Here is a 15,254-nt window from a genome sequence, read left to right on the forward strand (position 1 = left end):
GTGAAGACCTCTAGTGAGTGCTGACATGACTATAAACAAGAAGATCCCAATGTTTCTCAGGATCATCAGGCAGATGGAGAGAAGGTGTCATGAGATCTCCCCTATGATGTGTAGACGGCTGTGAAGGTCTTGTGTTCAGTCTTGTTTTATCCACCAGTACTACAACCCCTGGCAAAAATTAGGGAATCACCGGGCTCGGAGGATGTTCATTCCGTTGTTTAATGTTGTTGAAAAAAAGCAGATCACAGACATGGCACAAAACTAGAGTCATTTCAAATGGCAACTTTAGGGCTTTAAGAAACACTAAAAGAAATCAAGATTAAAAATGTGGTACTCAGTAAGGGTAATTTTTTCAGACTAAGCAGAGGGAAAAAATTATGGAATCACTCAATTCTGAGGAAAAAATTATGGAATCATGAAAAACAAACACACAAAAGAAGACTCCAATACATCACTAGTAGTGTTGAGCAAGCACTAAAATGCTCAGGTGCTCGAAGCTCGGGCCGAGCTCACTGTGATACTCGGGTGCTCGACCCGAGCAACGTGCCCAATGTTAGTCTATGGGAGACTCGAGCATTTTTGCGGTGGCACCCCCGGCAGTCTTTTAAAAGCCTAACAAGTGCCCAAAACGATAGTGTCAGTGCTCAAATGACATGGGGACAGCATGGGGATCGCCCCAGAAAGCATTTCTGACCCCCAGGTCACTGTTGTCAACAACGTGGTCAGAGGTATTAAGCCACTTTTACGGGCTCACAATAAAACGTTCAAAAACGAAAGTGAAACTTTTTTCCTGTGAAATATGTTAAGGAACATCCTTTCCAGGATAAAGACTTGTGTATAAGTTAAAATAAATGACCGAAAACAACAAAAATACTCCTCCACACCTTCGGCTATGTTCACAAGTAGCATTTTTTATGCGTTTTTGCACTTTTGTATTGCTTTCAACTATGACAAATGCATTCACCGTGAAATGTCATTTTAACATTTTACAACCTTATCTGGCCATGTGCTGTGTGACACATGCATAAAGTGCTGAAAAGACAAGGGAACAGCATGGGGAAGATCCCTGGAAGCATCTCTGACTCCCAGGTCACTGTCTAAAAGTGTGCCCATCATAAGTGATCCTTACCGCATCAGAAGATGCAGACTTGCAACTATCCCGATTCAAGTTCTAGTCCCAGGGCAGTGTTCAATTGTACCTCCCCCATTCCTTGCAATACAAGCTCAAGTATGCAGCCTGCCACCCACCCACCCCCAGGCTGCAATACCATACTGCTTGCTTGCTTGAACTTGAAATTGGGCCTTTTAGGCATGTGGAGGCGGAATCTGGCGACCACGTCATGGCTGTGTTGGTGGCCTGGAATCCATACTCAGTCCCCAGCCGCCCGGCGGCTGGGTGTCCATACTCGGTCCCCAGCCGCCCCGCGGCCGGGCTTCCACACACGGTCCCCAGCCGCCCCTATTTCTCCTTGGAACATCCCCCCACACACTTTTCTTAGCCTGGCCTGCTTTAGGCAGCATTGGACGAGCCCACCAGAGAACCAGACTCCTCCAATGGGCCCTGACTTCTCCATCGGTGGAGTTGAGAGTGCCAAGGTGAGGAGCATGATGATGATGACAGAAGTTAGCATCTGCTATGTTTTCTTTTAATGCAAGTGTAAGTGTGCATTAAAATGGGGCCTTTTAGTTTGGAGGAGGCCGAAGCTGGCCACTACCTCATGGCTGCATCGGCAGCGAGGTATCCATACTCAGTCCCCAGCAGCCCATATTTGTCCTGGTGTGCCTTATACATAAGATTAAGCGCGTATACCAAAACATTACCTGTGCCCTCCCCAGTGCATTTAATGGGAAGGAGAGCCTATTCCGCTGTAGTGTGTGCATGCCAAACCCCTGTTCATGCTACATGCGAAGATGCCTCCCACCTTGCACCTGTCGTTGCAGACTTGCAGCTATCCCCATTGAAGTCCTTGTCCCAGGGCAGTGTTCAATTGTACCTCTCCCATTCCTTGCAATGCAAGCGCAAGTATGCAGCCTGCCACCCACCCACCCCCAGGCTGCAATACCATACTGCTTGCTTGCTTGCACTTTAAATTGGGCCTTTTAGGCATGTGGAGGCGGAATTTGGCCACCACGCCATGGCTGTGTCGGCGGCCTGGTATTCATACTCAGTCCCCAGCCGCCTGGTGGCCGGGTGTCCCCACTTGCTCCCCAGCCTCCAGGGGTGGCCGGGTGTCCATACTCGGTCCCCAGCCACCCCTATTTGTCCTGGTAACCTTTCCCACACTTTTCTTAGCCTGGCCTGCTTTAGGGCAGCATTGGCCGAGCCCACCGGACTATCAGACTCCTCCGGGGGCCCTGGCTTCTCCATCAGGGGAGTTGAGAGTGCCAAGGTGAGGAGCATGATGAGGATGATAGAAGTTAGCATCTGCTTTGTTTTGTTGTAATGCAAGCGCATGTATGTAGTAGCGGCTAGGCCTGAGGTGGTCAGCGTTTTGGCGCATATCCTACCTCCTCCGAGGATTGCTGGATGTTTTCCTGCTACTATCCAAGTTCTATGACTCCCGTTAAAACAAAGCTTCAGGTGATAAATGATGGATGAGGTAGTGGCAAAGGAGAAAGAGCAGGAGGAACAGGGACCATTCACATCAATATCAGGCCAGTCAACCAGATATTTCTTGTAGGATATGTTTCTGTAACAAAAGGAGAGGTTCGGCTACACAGTTATAGGGCATACAATGCGTGCAATGCCTACCAAAAATTTCGAGCCACTCCAATGCCCCTTGGAAATGACATGGAGGTCAGAGGGCATTAACTAAACCTTTTTTTCCATTTATAGCAACTGGGTCTCCCGTGCACTGTTGGCCTAAGCAGTGAATGGAAGGCTTTCCAAAAATTATGAGGAACTGCAATGCCCCTTACAAGAGCCATGTGTGGCACCCCAGGGGTCTGGTCACCACAGTAATAGAGATATTACGTCGGAGAGCAAGTGGGAGGTTTCCTGGTCAGGATCCCTTAAACATGCAACATCCTCCTGCCCCAATCCTGGGAGGGGAGAATTCTGCCCTTATAAACTGGATCTGGGGCGGGGTTGAGTGAGTCAGAGAACAGTCAGAGTCAGAGTGAGAGCAAGGGAAAGTAACAGCAAGGAGCTCTGTAGGAGCTAGGAGCTAAAGACTAGGGGCTGGAAGCTGAGCAGAGCTCGCCCTGGCAGAAGACAATAGGAACCGGACACAGGAGTCCGAAGCTGTGAGAACTTATATATCCAGCAGCAGAAACCAGCCGGCAGGGGATTTCAGGTCCTCTGGCCATAGAAGCCCGGAGGCTCAGTCACAAGCAAGGGACCAGCACCGCCGTCGTGGAGCGGAGGCTAACAGAAGGCCCCAAGTCACCAGCCATACGGGTGAGCACTACATGGTACACTCAGGGACGTGGGCTACTTCTACCCGCTTACAGCAAGGTAGCCAGGAAGAGTGCAGACAAACGGGGAGGCCTACAACTCCACCTGGCCAGGGGAACTCCTGCTTGCTCACAGACTGACCAGGCCTCTTATGCTAGCCAGTACTCCCGGGAGGGTCTACCTTATAATCATCAGTAAAGACCCTGAACTGCACTGCAAAGACTCTGAGTCATTCCTGCTGCGCTCGTGCACCATCACCCCCATCATCCACACTCACTGCCCTGAGGCTATACTCCTCCCGAGGGGAGTTATCCCATTCTATGCTGCGCACACAACACCAGCCTCAGCGGTCTGCCTCGCAGCGGTGGTACTCCCTGACCGCAATCCACGGGTGGCGCAGTCAGACAATTAACCTCAAAACCTAAGAAAGACTGCCACTGGTTTGACCAGCCTGAGCCACGGGACCGGGTCACCGCCACGGAGACTACAGACTCCAGAGACCCGGCACCGGGTATCCCACACACGGGTACACACGGCCCAGGGGGCGCGTCACATGCAGTACAGCATATTACAAACATAAGTCCCATTATTGGGGAGTGGGTGTCCCATAGTATTTGCTTATGCTTTCCCAGCAAAAGCTGCCAAAAATTAGGACGGAGCAACTTGCAATGCCCCTTACAAGAGCCATGCAGTACAGCATATTACAAACATAAGTCCCATTATTGGGGAGTGGGTGTCCCATAGTATTTGCTTATGCTTTCCCAGCAAAAGCTTCCAAAAATTAGGACGGAGGAACTTGCAATGCTGGCACCCTGGTGGTATAGTGGTGGTGGAGGCTGAGGATAAGGAGAAGAAGATTAAACAGCCGAAACGAGGAAGCGTATACCCATGTGTGGGTGTGAAGCGGTGCATGTGAATACACCTCCCGACATAACACAGTGGATTTGACTTTATGTTACTCTGCTGTCATTTGGTGGTGATGAGAAGTCTGGCCCAATCCAGCCCTTGTTCATTTTGATAAGGGTCAGCTTGTCAGCATTGTCAGTTGACAGGCGAGTGCGCTTATCAGTTATAATTCCCCCAGCGGCACTAAAAACACGCTCCGATAACACGCTAGCGGCAGGGCAGAGCGAGTTCATTCCAAGTGTCCAGCTTGGATACCCAATAATTAAAAGGCACAGAGGAATCACGGAGGACGCTGGTACGATCGGCAAGGTACTCCCTCACCATCTTTTGAAACTTTCCACTCCTTGTGAGAGTACCCCGCGCCTCAGGGCCTGTAAGCTGGCCGGGTGTCAGAAAACTGTCCCAGAACGTTGACAGTGTTTCCCTGCCTCTGCTGGATTTGAGTTGCATCTCTCTCGCCTGTACGCCTTGGTTGGGCAACGAACTGTGACCTCTGCCGCTAGCGTGTTCAGATGGGAATTTTTTTAAGAGTTCTGCAGCAAGGGCCTTCTGGTATTGCCCCATTTTTGTAGACCTCTCCACCTCAGGAATAAGAGAGTGAAAGTTCTCTTGTAGCGGGGGTCTACAAGTGTCACCAACCAGTAATGACTGTCACCCAACATTTTGACAACGCGAGGGTCACGGTTAAGGCAGCGTAACATAAAGTCAGCCATGTGTGCCAGACTGGTAACGGGCAAGATTTCCGTGTCCTCACCAAGATGACGACTGACCATGCTCTCCTCCTCTTCCTCCTCCTCCTCTTACTCCTCCCCCTGTCCTCAGGCCACCCACACTGAACCGACGGTATGACACTTGTACAGGTACTACCGTCTACAACGCATGATAGCAGCTCCTGTTCTTCCTCCTCCTCCTCCTCCTCTCCCTCATTGTGCCCCAATGCACGTTGGGATGAGATGAGGCGGGGCTGTGTGTAATCGCCCGCTACGGCTTCTTGATCCATCTCATCATACTCTGGCTGCAATGCCTCCTCTTTAATTCTCTGCAGAGAGCGTTGCAAAAGACAGACAAGTGGGATGCTGACACAAATGATGGCGTCATTGCCACTCACCATCTTGGTGGACTCCTCAAAGTTTGTCAGGATGGTACATATGTCAGACATCCAGGTCCATTCCTGAGGTCTTATGTGTGGAGTCTGACCTGAATATCGACGGCCTTGTTGCAGCTGGTACTCCACAACTGCTCTCTTCTGCTCACAAATCCTTTGCAACATGTGGAGGGTAGAGTTCCAACGTGTGGGGACATCACACACCAGTCGGTGTGCCGGAAGCTGCAAACGCTGCTGCAACACAGCAAGGGCGGCGGAAGCTGTAGCCGACTTGCGAAAATGAGCTGACAGGCGGCGTACTTTCACGAGCAGATCTGGCAACTCGGGGTACGATTTAAGAAACCGCTGAACCACGAGGTTAAGCACATGAGCCAGGCATGGTACGTGTGTGATCTCACCTCGCCTCAGAGCCGCCACCAGGTTACGGCCATTGTCACACACGACCATGCCGGGATGTAGGTTCAGCGGTCTCAGCCACAGATCTGCCTGCTCTTCCACAGCTGTCCACAACTCACAAGCAGTGAGAGGTTTCTCACCTAAACTTATGAGTTTCAGCACAGCCTGTTGCCGCTTGGCGGAGGCAGTACTGCAGTGCTTCCAGCTTGTAACTGATGTGGTGATATCTGAGATGGAGGCTGAACATGAGGAGGAGGAGGAGGAGGAGGATGCGCAGGAGCTGTACACTGTGGGGGCAACTCTGACTGACATAGGGCCCGCAATCCTCGGTGTGGGGAGGATGTGTTCCGTCCCAAGGTCCGACTGGGTCCCGGCTTCCACTATGTTTACCCAGTGAGCCGTCAGAGAGATGTACCGTCCCTGGCCACAAGCACTTGTCCACGTGTCCGTTGTCAGGTGGACTCTCCCAGTAACTGCGTTGTTGAGGGCACGGCAGATGCTTTGGGACACGTGCTTGTGTAGTGCAGGGATGGCACACCGGGTAAAATAGTGTCGGCTGGGGACCGAGTACCGAGGGACGGCCACCGCCATAAGATTGCGGAAGGATTCCGTCTCCACCAGCCTAAAAGGCAGCATTTCCAATGCAAGCAGTCGTGAAATGTGCGAATTTAGGACTGTGGCCTGTGGGGCGTTAGCTGCGAATTTCCGCTTTCGTTCAAAGGTCTGGGATATGGACAATTGAACGCTGTGGTGGGACGTGGACGTTGATGCTGTTTCTTGAGAAACTGCCATAATAAGTGAAGACTGAGAGGAGGGGGCATCTTTACATGCAGTATGGACAGAGGATTGCCTTGCACACACAACAGGGGGTTCTATTGCACGCACAACAGTGGAAGAAGCAGTGGTGACACCCGCTGACACTGGTCGTGGACCCTGGGTTTCGCCCCACAAAGTCGGGTGCTTTGCTGCCATGTGCCTGATCATGCTGTTGGTGGTCAGGCTGGTAGTTTTGTCACCCCTGCTGATGCTGGCATGGCAGGTGGAACATATGGCCTTTTTGGGGTTATCAGCAGAGTCTTTAAAAAAATTCCAGACTCTGGAAGACCTACCGCTTGTACCGGCAACGTCCCTCGTGTTGGTGTTACGGGGAACGGTTGCCTGCCTTCTGTCTGCGGCCACCACACTGCTTCTTCCTGCCTGTTGGGGTACTCTGCCTCCCTCCCCCTGTGTGCTGCTGGCCTCACTCTGCATGTCCTCCTTCCACGTTGGGTCAGTTACTAGATCATCCACCACCTCCTCCTCTTCCACTTGCGCACCACGATCCTCCTCCTCACTTCCTGGCAATTGTGTCTCGTCATCGTCCACCTCTTGTGACAGATTGCCAACGTCGACTTCCTGTGGCCGTGGCTGTTCAAATATTTGGGCATCGCAACATGGGATCTCCTCTTCCACCACTTCAAGCGTATCAGGCGAGGGGCCAAATATGGAAATGGACCAGTGAACAGCTCTTCAGAGTGTCCAAGTGTGGGATCACTTGCTGTCTGACGACACTCGGCATGGTGGGAGGAAGGAGCATCAGGGTGAGGAGGAGTATGCGGTTGAGACTCACGGCTACTAAGAGTTGACCATGTGGAAGACAGACCGGAGGTGGTGGTGCCCAGGTAACTGGAAGTATTATCTGCTATCCAATTAATAACCTGTTCACACTGATCAGTTCTCAATACTGGTGTTGTTCTGTGCTTCCCTAGTAATTCGGTCAAGAAGTGAGAGCGAGAAGATGTGGCTGTTGGTTGTGGCACATTTTCACCTTGGCCACGGCCCCGTGCTCTGCACAAACCATCACCAGAACGTCCACTTCCACGTCCCTTGCCACGTGCCTTGCCCATTGTAAATGAAGTAAAATAGCTTACACTTGCACTATCAATGGAAAAAGGGTAATAAAGAGTAGATTAGAACCGTGGAAGAGGAAAACCACAGTTATTGTTTACTGGGGTATACCACACTTTTTTAAATAGAGATATTTGATGCTGAACAGTGAGCGACACACTCAAACTGCTTTTTTTTTAGATACCAAAGGCCCAAAACTGGATGGTACAGCGATTTGACCCGTGGAACTGCGAAACCACACTGGGATGTCGGGCCTACACAAGACTATTTTCAACAGATATATTTTTGTGTCACAACAGTCAGGAGACACTACTGTTTTTCTTTACGGAAAAAACTACCAAAACCTGAATAATAGAGATTTTTTACCGTGGGATGGCAAAACCACAGTTATTGTTTACTGGGGTATACCACACTTTTTTAAATAGAGATATTTGCGGCTGAACAGTGAGCGACACACTCAAACTGCTTTTTTTTTTAGATACAAATGGCCCAAAATGGATAATACAGAGGTTTGAACCGTGGAAGTGCAAAACAACACTTCTGTTTCTCTAACCTACACCAGACTATTTTTAACAGTTATATTTGTGTCTGAAAAATCAGAGACACGCTTTTTTTTTGGGGGGGGGGGGGGGGGCGCACACCAAAAGGTTAATAAGACAGGTATTTGTACAGTGTGAGCTAAGTCCAGCAATTTCAGCAACAGGAGCACACAGGACTGTAATGCAGCATTTGCTGGTATAACCACTGCGTCTCCTATACAGCCTGCCTGCCTGGTATCTGGGATGGATATTAGCCCTGAAAAGGACTGTTTGTTTGTTCTGGCAGCCTTTACAGACCCTACACTAACTATTTCGCAGTTTATATCTCTCCCTAAATCAGCAGCGCTGTCCCTACACGGTCTAATCTGGAGCGACTGTGTCCAAGATGGCGGCGCCCGGTTTTAAATACTCGAGGTGACGCTGTGCGGCCAGTCAATCACTGCCCACAACCAACATGGCTGCAGCATTACAGTGACTGGCTGGCAATCCCTGCATGTTCATTGGCTCTGTAAAGAGCGCCAAACATGCAGGGCGGAGACCCGAGCTCCCGCCCGAGTAACCCGGAAATGCTCGGTGCTCGCCGAACATCCCGAGTAGCGTGATGCTCGGGCGAGTACCGAGCAGTGTCGAGCATGTTCGCTCAACACTAATCACTAGTATTTTGTTGCACCAACTCTGGCTTTAATAACAGCTTGCAGTCTCTGAGGCATGGACCAAGGGTTGTATATGTTTTATACTTGTGTAATGAGAACGGTGGAGATGGCAGGATTAGGGCTGATCATAGATGTGACTTCTCCATCTGTCTGTGACTTTTACAATATTTGTTTCAGGGTGAAGATCTGACCCATACTAATACTACAGAGACATATGTGAGGGGTGATGAGCGGTGTAAGGAGGAGATTCCTACATATGACTACCCAGGTGAGTAGTGACCACTAAATGCAGAGAAGTCACAGATTCTTCTTATGGGAATATATATACTGTATATGCGCCACAGCAAAAGCAATTTGTATCCAATAAAATATAAGCTGATCGACATTTCTTTGTAAAACAACAACGATAAAGGATGAAAGAAAAATTACTTGGAGGGTGAGGGCTTTTTAGCTCCTTTATTTGAACCGGACAAGCCCGGTCTGGATGGGTTTTTATACCATATAGATGTTTTTTTAGACTTAGATGCTTTTATTTTAAAACAAATAACATAAATAATTATGTAAATATGTAAGGTGCTTTCTTGAATTTCCCGTGGATTGACAGTTGAGATCAGAAGCAATAATCGGAACATGGGTCGGAACGGAACATGGATTATGGTTATATGTTTATTTTCTCCCATCCGATTTAAATTTGTGAACATTTGTCCTTTTTCATTCGTATTAACTATGTAAATATGTCAGATAATACATTATTACTGTGCGATAATATAGCCAAACAACAGTAGATTCTTAGGAGGATGGAAGATCAGTGCAATGGGTGTCGAGAACGCTGCTCATCTTCCTTCTGTTGCAGATTTACTTCTGTTGATTCTGTTCAAAGTATTAAAGAGATTAAATGCTGGAAATATCTTCTGGTTTTTCCAGCCTCAGGAATCCTTTAAACAGATGTACAGTGGGGAGAATAAGGATTTGATACGTGGCCGATTTTGCAAGTTTTCCCTCCCACAAAGAATGGAGAGGTCTGTAATTTTTATCGTAGGTCACTTCACCTGTGAGAGACAGAATCTAAAAATAAAAAAAAAAACAGAAAATCACATTGTATGAATTTTAAATAATTAAATTGCATTTTATTGCATGAAATAAGTATTTGATCACCTACCAACCAGCAAGAATTCTGGCTGTCACATACCTGTTAGTTTTTCTTTAAGAAGCCCTCTTACTCTGTACTCATTACCTGTATTTATTGCAGCTGTTTGAACTCATTACCTGTATAAAAGACACCTGTCCACACACTCAATCAATCACCCTCCAACCTTTCCCCCATGGCCAAGACCAAAGAGCTGTCTAAGGACACCAGGGACAAAGCTGTAGACATGCACAAGGCTGGGATGGGCTAGAGGACAATAGGCAAGCAGCTTGGTGAGAAGGCAACAACTGTGGCACAATTCTTAGAAAATGGAAGAAACACAAGATGACTGTCAATCTTCCTTGGTTTGGGCCTCCATACGAGATCTCGCCTCATGGGGTAAGAATGATTTTGAGAAAGATCAGGAATCAGTCCAGAACTACATGGGAGGACTTAGTCAATGACCTGAAGAGAGCTGGGACCACAGTCTCACACATTACCGTTAGTAACATACTACACTGTCATGGATTAAAATCCTGCAGGCAACGCAAGGTCCCCCTGCACATGCCAGCACATGTCCAGGAAACATCATACTTTTGGGGTTCTTTTCTGCAAAGGGGACAGGACTACTGCACCATATTGAAGGGAGGATAGATGGGGTTATGTATCGGGAGATTTTAGCCAACAACCTACTTCCCTCAGCAAGAGCATTGAAGATGGGTCGTGACTGAGTCTTCCAGCATGACTTGATCTGAAACACACAGCCAGGGTAACTAAGGACTGGCTCCGTAAGAAACATTTCAATGTCCTTGAGTGGCCTAGCCAGTCTCCAGACCTGAATGCAATATAAAATCTTTGGGGGAAGCCTTAACTCCATGTTTCCCAGCGACAGCCCCGAAACTTGAAAGATCTGGAGAAGATCTGTATGGAGGAGGAGGCCAAAATCCCTGCTGCAGTGTGTGCAAACCTGGTCAAGAGCTACAGGAAACGTCTGACCTCTGTAATTGCAAATAAATGTTTCTGTACCAAATATTAAGTTCTGTTTTTCTATTGTATCAAATACTTATTTCATGCATTAAAATACAAATTAATTATGTAAAAATCATACAATGTGATTTTCTGGATTTTTTTTTAGATTCTGTCTCTTACAGATGAAGTGACCTACGATAAAAATTACAGACCTCTCCATTTTTTGTAGGTGGGGAACTTGCAAAATTGGCAGTGGATCAAATACATATTTTCCCTACTCTATGGCATCCTGAGATATTATTCCACCTTCAGCAATAAAAAACACAAGTTGGCTGTAAGGTAGCACTCTATTTGTGTGTGTAAAAAAGCCATGGATGCTGTTCTTGTGGCACGAGCTATGAGATTCTGATTAACTGCAACCTTTCACCAGTGGATTGATTTTTCTGTCTGATTTCACCTTAGATGCCATCTTTTTAAGACAGTAGTTTTCAGAGTCGTATGACTTGTACTCCAGTCATGTAGACAAAAAAACCTTATCGTGGAAATGATGATTGAGAACGCAGATCTTGATGCATAAGTGAATATTTTATTTTGATCCAGCAAGAAAAGGTCCAAAATTTCTATTATAGAGGAGCTGTGCATGAGGCAGATGTGGCTCTGTGCAGGCCACGGGTATTCCTGAGTGTACCGGGAAATACAAGGAGGCCTTGTGTAGTAAGGTTGTAAGTCCATACTATCAGTTTTGCACTAATTACCACAGACCAATTCTTATTATTCTCTCTTCATGTTGTGTACATTATAATATTTAAGCCATATGACAAGAGCGTTGGGGCAGGGCCTTCATAACCCTTCTCCATTTTGCTGTATGAGGAGAAATTCCTGGAAACCTCCGAGTATGGACCACTACTTTCAGAATGAGTCCACCAAGCTCATGTAGACTGAATATAATTAGTTTGCCTCCTCTCTTTGTGTTATAAAGCAACAAGACAAATGTGACCTCTCTGCGCACAGGAGGCGCTTAGCGCAGCAGTTCAGTTTATTCAATAGTTCCATTAGGAAAGAAAATCCTCAGCTCTCACCGAATGTTGCAAATTATCCATTATTTTTTTTCTTAAAAGCCAGGAGTCGATTATAAAGAAAGGAAAACTACAAAAAAAAGTCCCCCTTTTTATCCACTCCTAACTTTTTATACATTCCCTTTACAATTCTCCACTGAGGATTTAACTAGAAAAGACTGATGACGGGCAACACTGATATATGAACCTATGAAAATATTTTTGATTCATTAAAAATAAACTGCAAAAAAAAGTAGCATGAGGCCTAGTGTTTGTCATCTTCTGGTTTTTGTTTTAAAGCCTACTGTTAGACTGTGATCGGAATTTTTTTTATCACTGTTTTATTTAAAAAGCAAATTTTGCTGCATGCCTTGTAGTTTGGATGAAAATTTTTACATATTAATGTTACAAAATTTCATTACACATTTTATTGTTAAAAAATAAGATAACCAGTTTTATTCTTTGCATATGACTGTCCCAGGAGCTCTGAGGGACATCAGATATCTTTAGATTGTAAAGCTGATAATCGTGGTATCCCACACGATACATATGTAGAACATGTCCTAATTCCATATGTCGCCGTTCCCAGTAACAGTCTATCATCAGATCCTTTCGAACAGGTCCTGTCTTCTGATTCATTACCGAATGTTAAGGAAAATAAACGTAACAGAAAAGATGTCGTGAACCAAAGTGCTAATGGTGGAGAGAAGCCATATACATGTTTGGAATGTGGAAAATGTTTTTACTGGAAATCAAAATGTAATCAACATAAGAGAAGTCACACAGGGGAGAAGCCATTTTCTTGTGAAGATTGTGAGAAATGTTTTAGCGAAAGATCTTTTCTTTTTAGACATCAGAGAAGCCACACAGATGTAAAGCCATTTTCATGCTCACAATGTGGAAAATGCTTTAAACAGAAATGGGGTCTTGTTACCCACGAGAGAAGTCACACAGGGGAGAAGCCATATTCATGTTCAGAATGTGATAAATGCTATAGTGATGAATCAAGTCTTGTGAGGCATCAGTGGGTTCACACAGGGGTGAAGCCATTTTCATGTTCAGAGTGTGGAGCATTTTTTACCGATAAATCATCTCTTGTTAACCATCAAAATGTTCATCGAGGATCAATGCCATATTCATGTTCAGAATGTGGGAAATGTTTTAGTAATAAATCAAGTCTTGTTAGACATCAGTGGGTTCACAAAGATGTGAAGCAGTTTTCATGTTCAGAATGTGGAAAATGTTTTAGTAAGAAGTTAGAAGTTGTTAGACATCAAAGAACTCACACAGGGGAGAAGCCATTTTCATGCCCATAATGTCAGAAATATCTTACCAAGAACTCAAGTCTTAACTATTGAAAACTCAAATATATTGGAAAAAACATTCACGTACCGTATTCGGAGAGTGTTTTAATCGAAGCCAGCGCTAATTCCACATCAGAAATCTTTCACCGGAAAAACATTTCCAATTTCTGAATGTTTTACACACAAATCACATCTGCTTAAAAATAGACATTCAATTTATAGTCAAAATAAATCATTGATGAGATCGGAAAAGATATTTATAACACTAAACATTGGTCAAGAAATTAAGGGGTTGTCTCCTTTCAAAAAATCCTCGTCCCTTGCTGCCATTTGTTATAAAATAACGAACCACTCTTCACTCACTTTCTCTGGGTCCAACACTGAGTCTCTGGCGCTGCTTCAGGTGTCCAGTATTGGATGCGGCGTTGACTTTACGGCAAAAGTCTGGCAACCAATCAGAGAGCTTAGTGACTCTACTCATGTAAACTGAGCCCGCCCCATTCAGAGTTGTTGAGTTCTCTGATTGGCCACCGCGCTGTCGACATGGAGTCAGCACCGCAGCCAATACCAGACACCAGGAGCAGGGGTAAAGACTTAGCGCTGGACCCTGGGAAGGTGAGTAACGAGTGGTTGGTTATTTTTATAACAAACTTCAGTTGGAGACAAAGATTTTCTAAAAGGGGATAACCCCTATAAAAATGTATATAAAAAAGTATTTGCCTTTTTGTAGTTTCTTTCAGTTTTACTTTTTTTGTCACATGTAAATGTTTGTGATCATCCAACTATTTTTACCATAAAATAAAGTTTAATCAAGTAAACACAAAATGCGGCTTCTAATTGATCATTCCATTTAGTGAAGTTCAAAGATTTATACAAACCCTATAAATCCACCAAAGAATAATTGCTTCCCTAAACCAAATAATTGGTTGTGCCATGCTCTACAGTAGCAGCTGCAAATCATTAACTTGCAATAACCTGTGATGAGTTTTTTTATATCACTGTGGAGGAATTTCGGCCACTTGTCTTTGCAGAATTGCTTTTAGTCGGCTACATTGGAAGGTTTTCAAGCATAAACTACTCGTTGAAAGTCTTGCCACAGCATCTCAATGAAGTTCAAGTTAGGACGTTGACTAAGCCACTCCAACACCCTAGTTTTGTTTCTTTTCAGCCATTCAGAGAGACACACCTATTTCTGTGAATTTGTGTTAAAGTTCAGAATACATATTTCTGTCAATTCTGATAACTCGGCCACTTCTTGTAGAAGCAGCTCCACACCATCACAGTACCTCATTTGTCTGTTAGTATGATGTTCTTATGGTGGAATTCTGTGTTAATCAGATATGATGGGACCCATGTCTTCAAAAAAAGTTCCACCTATGAATCATAATTTCAAAGAATATTAAAATAAAAGTCTGGGGGTCAAGTCTGTCACGATTCCTCCAGTCAGTGAGTGACTGTTTTGCTGCCCTATGGAATATGGGTCATGCTGAATTGTTGTTGGTTTGACTGACAGCTCGGTCATCCAATCTTGTGAAGAGCGTGCTGAGCTGTCAGTACCTTGATTGACAGTTTTACCGTCCAATCTGTGACTGGGAGGTAAGGAACTTTCTCCAGGTGTTCTCTGTTCTGGAGATTGCCCAGCTACTTAACTGAGCTGTCTGCCGTTAATCCCTGCCAAATGTAGTTTGTGCTTCCTGGCGAGTGTTTGCCTGGTTCTGTTGTGCCGAGTTCTGATGTTCCGCTGCCTGACCCTTTGGGCCGTGTTCTGACTATCCCTTCGTCTTGTCCTTTTGCCTTGATCCGCTATCTCCAAGTATTTTGACCCCGAACAGTGACCTGACATATGTCTTTGTCTATCCCCTTGGTTTTCTATGTGCTCTCTTGGTACTGACCCCGCAACGTCTGACTCCTCTGCCT

At 45.9% G+C, this 15,254-nt stretch overlaps 1 protein-coding gene across 1 annotated transcript in view; it reads left to right on the forward strand.

Moving 5' to 3' along the window:
• Window positions 1-15,254, forward strand: part of LOC141171888 (gastrula zinc finger protein XlCGF66.1-like) — a 469,561-nt gene that overhangs the window by 421,268 nt on the left and 33,039 nt on the right. The window lies entirely within an intron of this gene.

This window comes from Phyllobates terribilis, unplaced genomic scaffold (assembly GCF_046119375.1).
Source record: "Phyllobates terribilis strain yellow unplaced genomic scaffold, ASM4611937v1 Scaffold_12__6_contigs__length_324123572, whole genome shotgun sequence".
NCBI lineage: Eukaryota > Metazoa > Chordata > Amphibia > Anura > Dendrobatidae > Phyllobates > Phyllobates terribilis.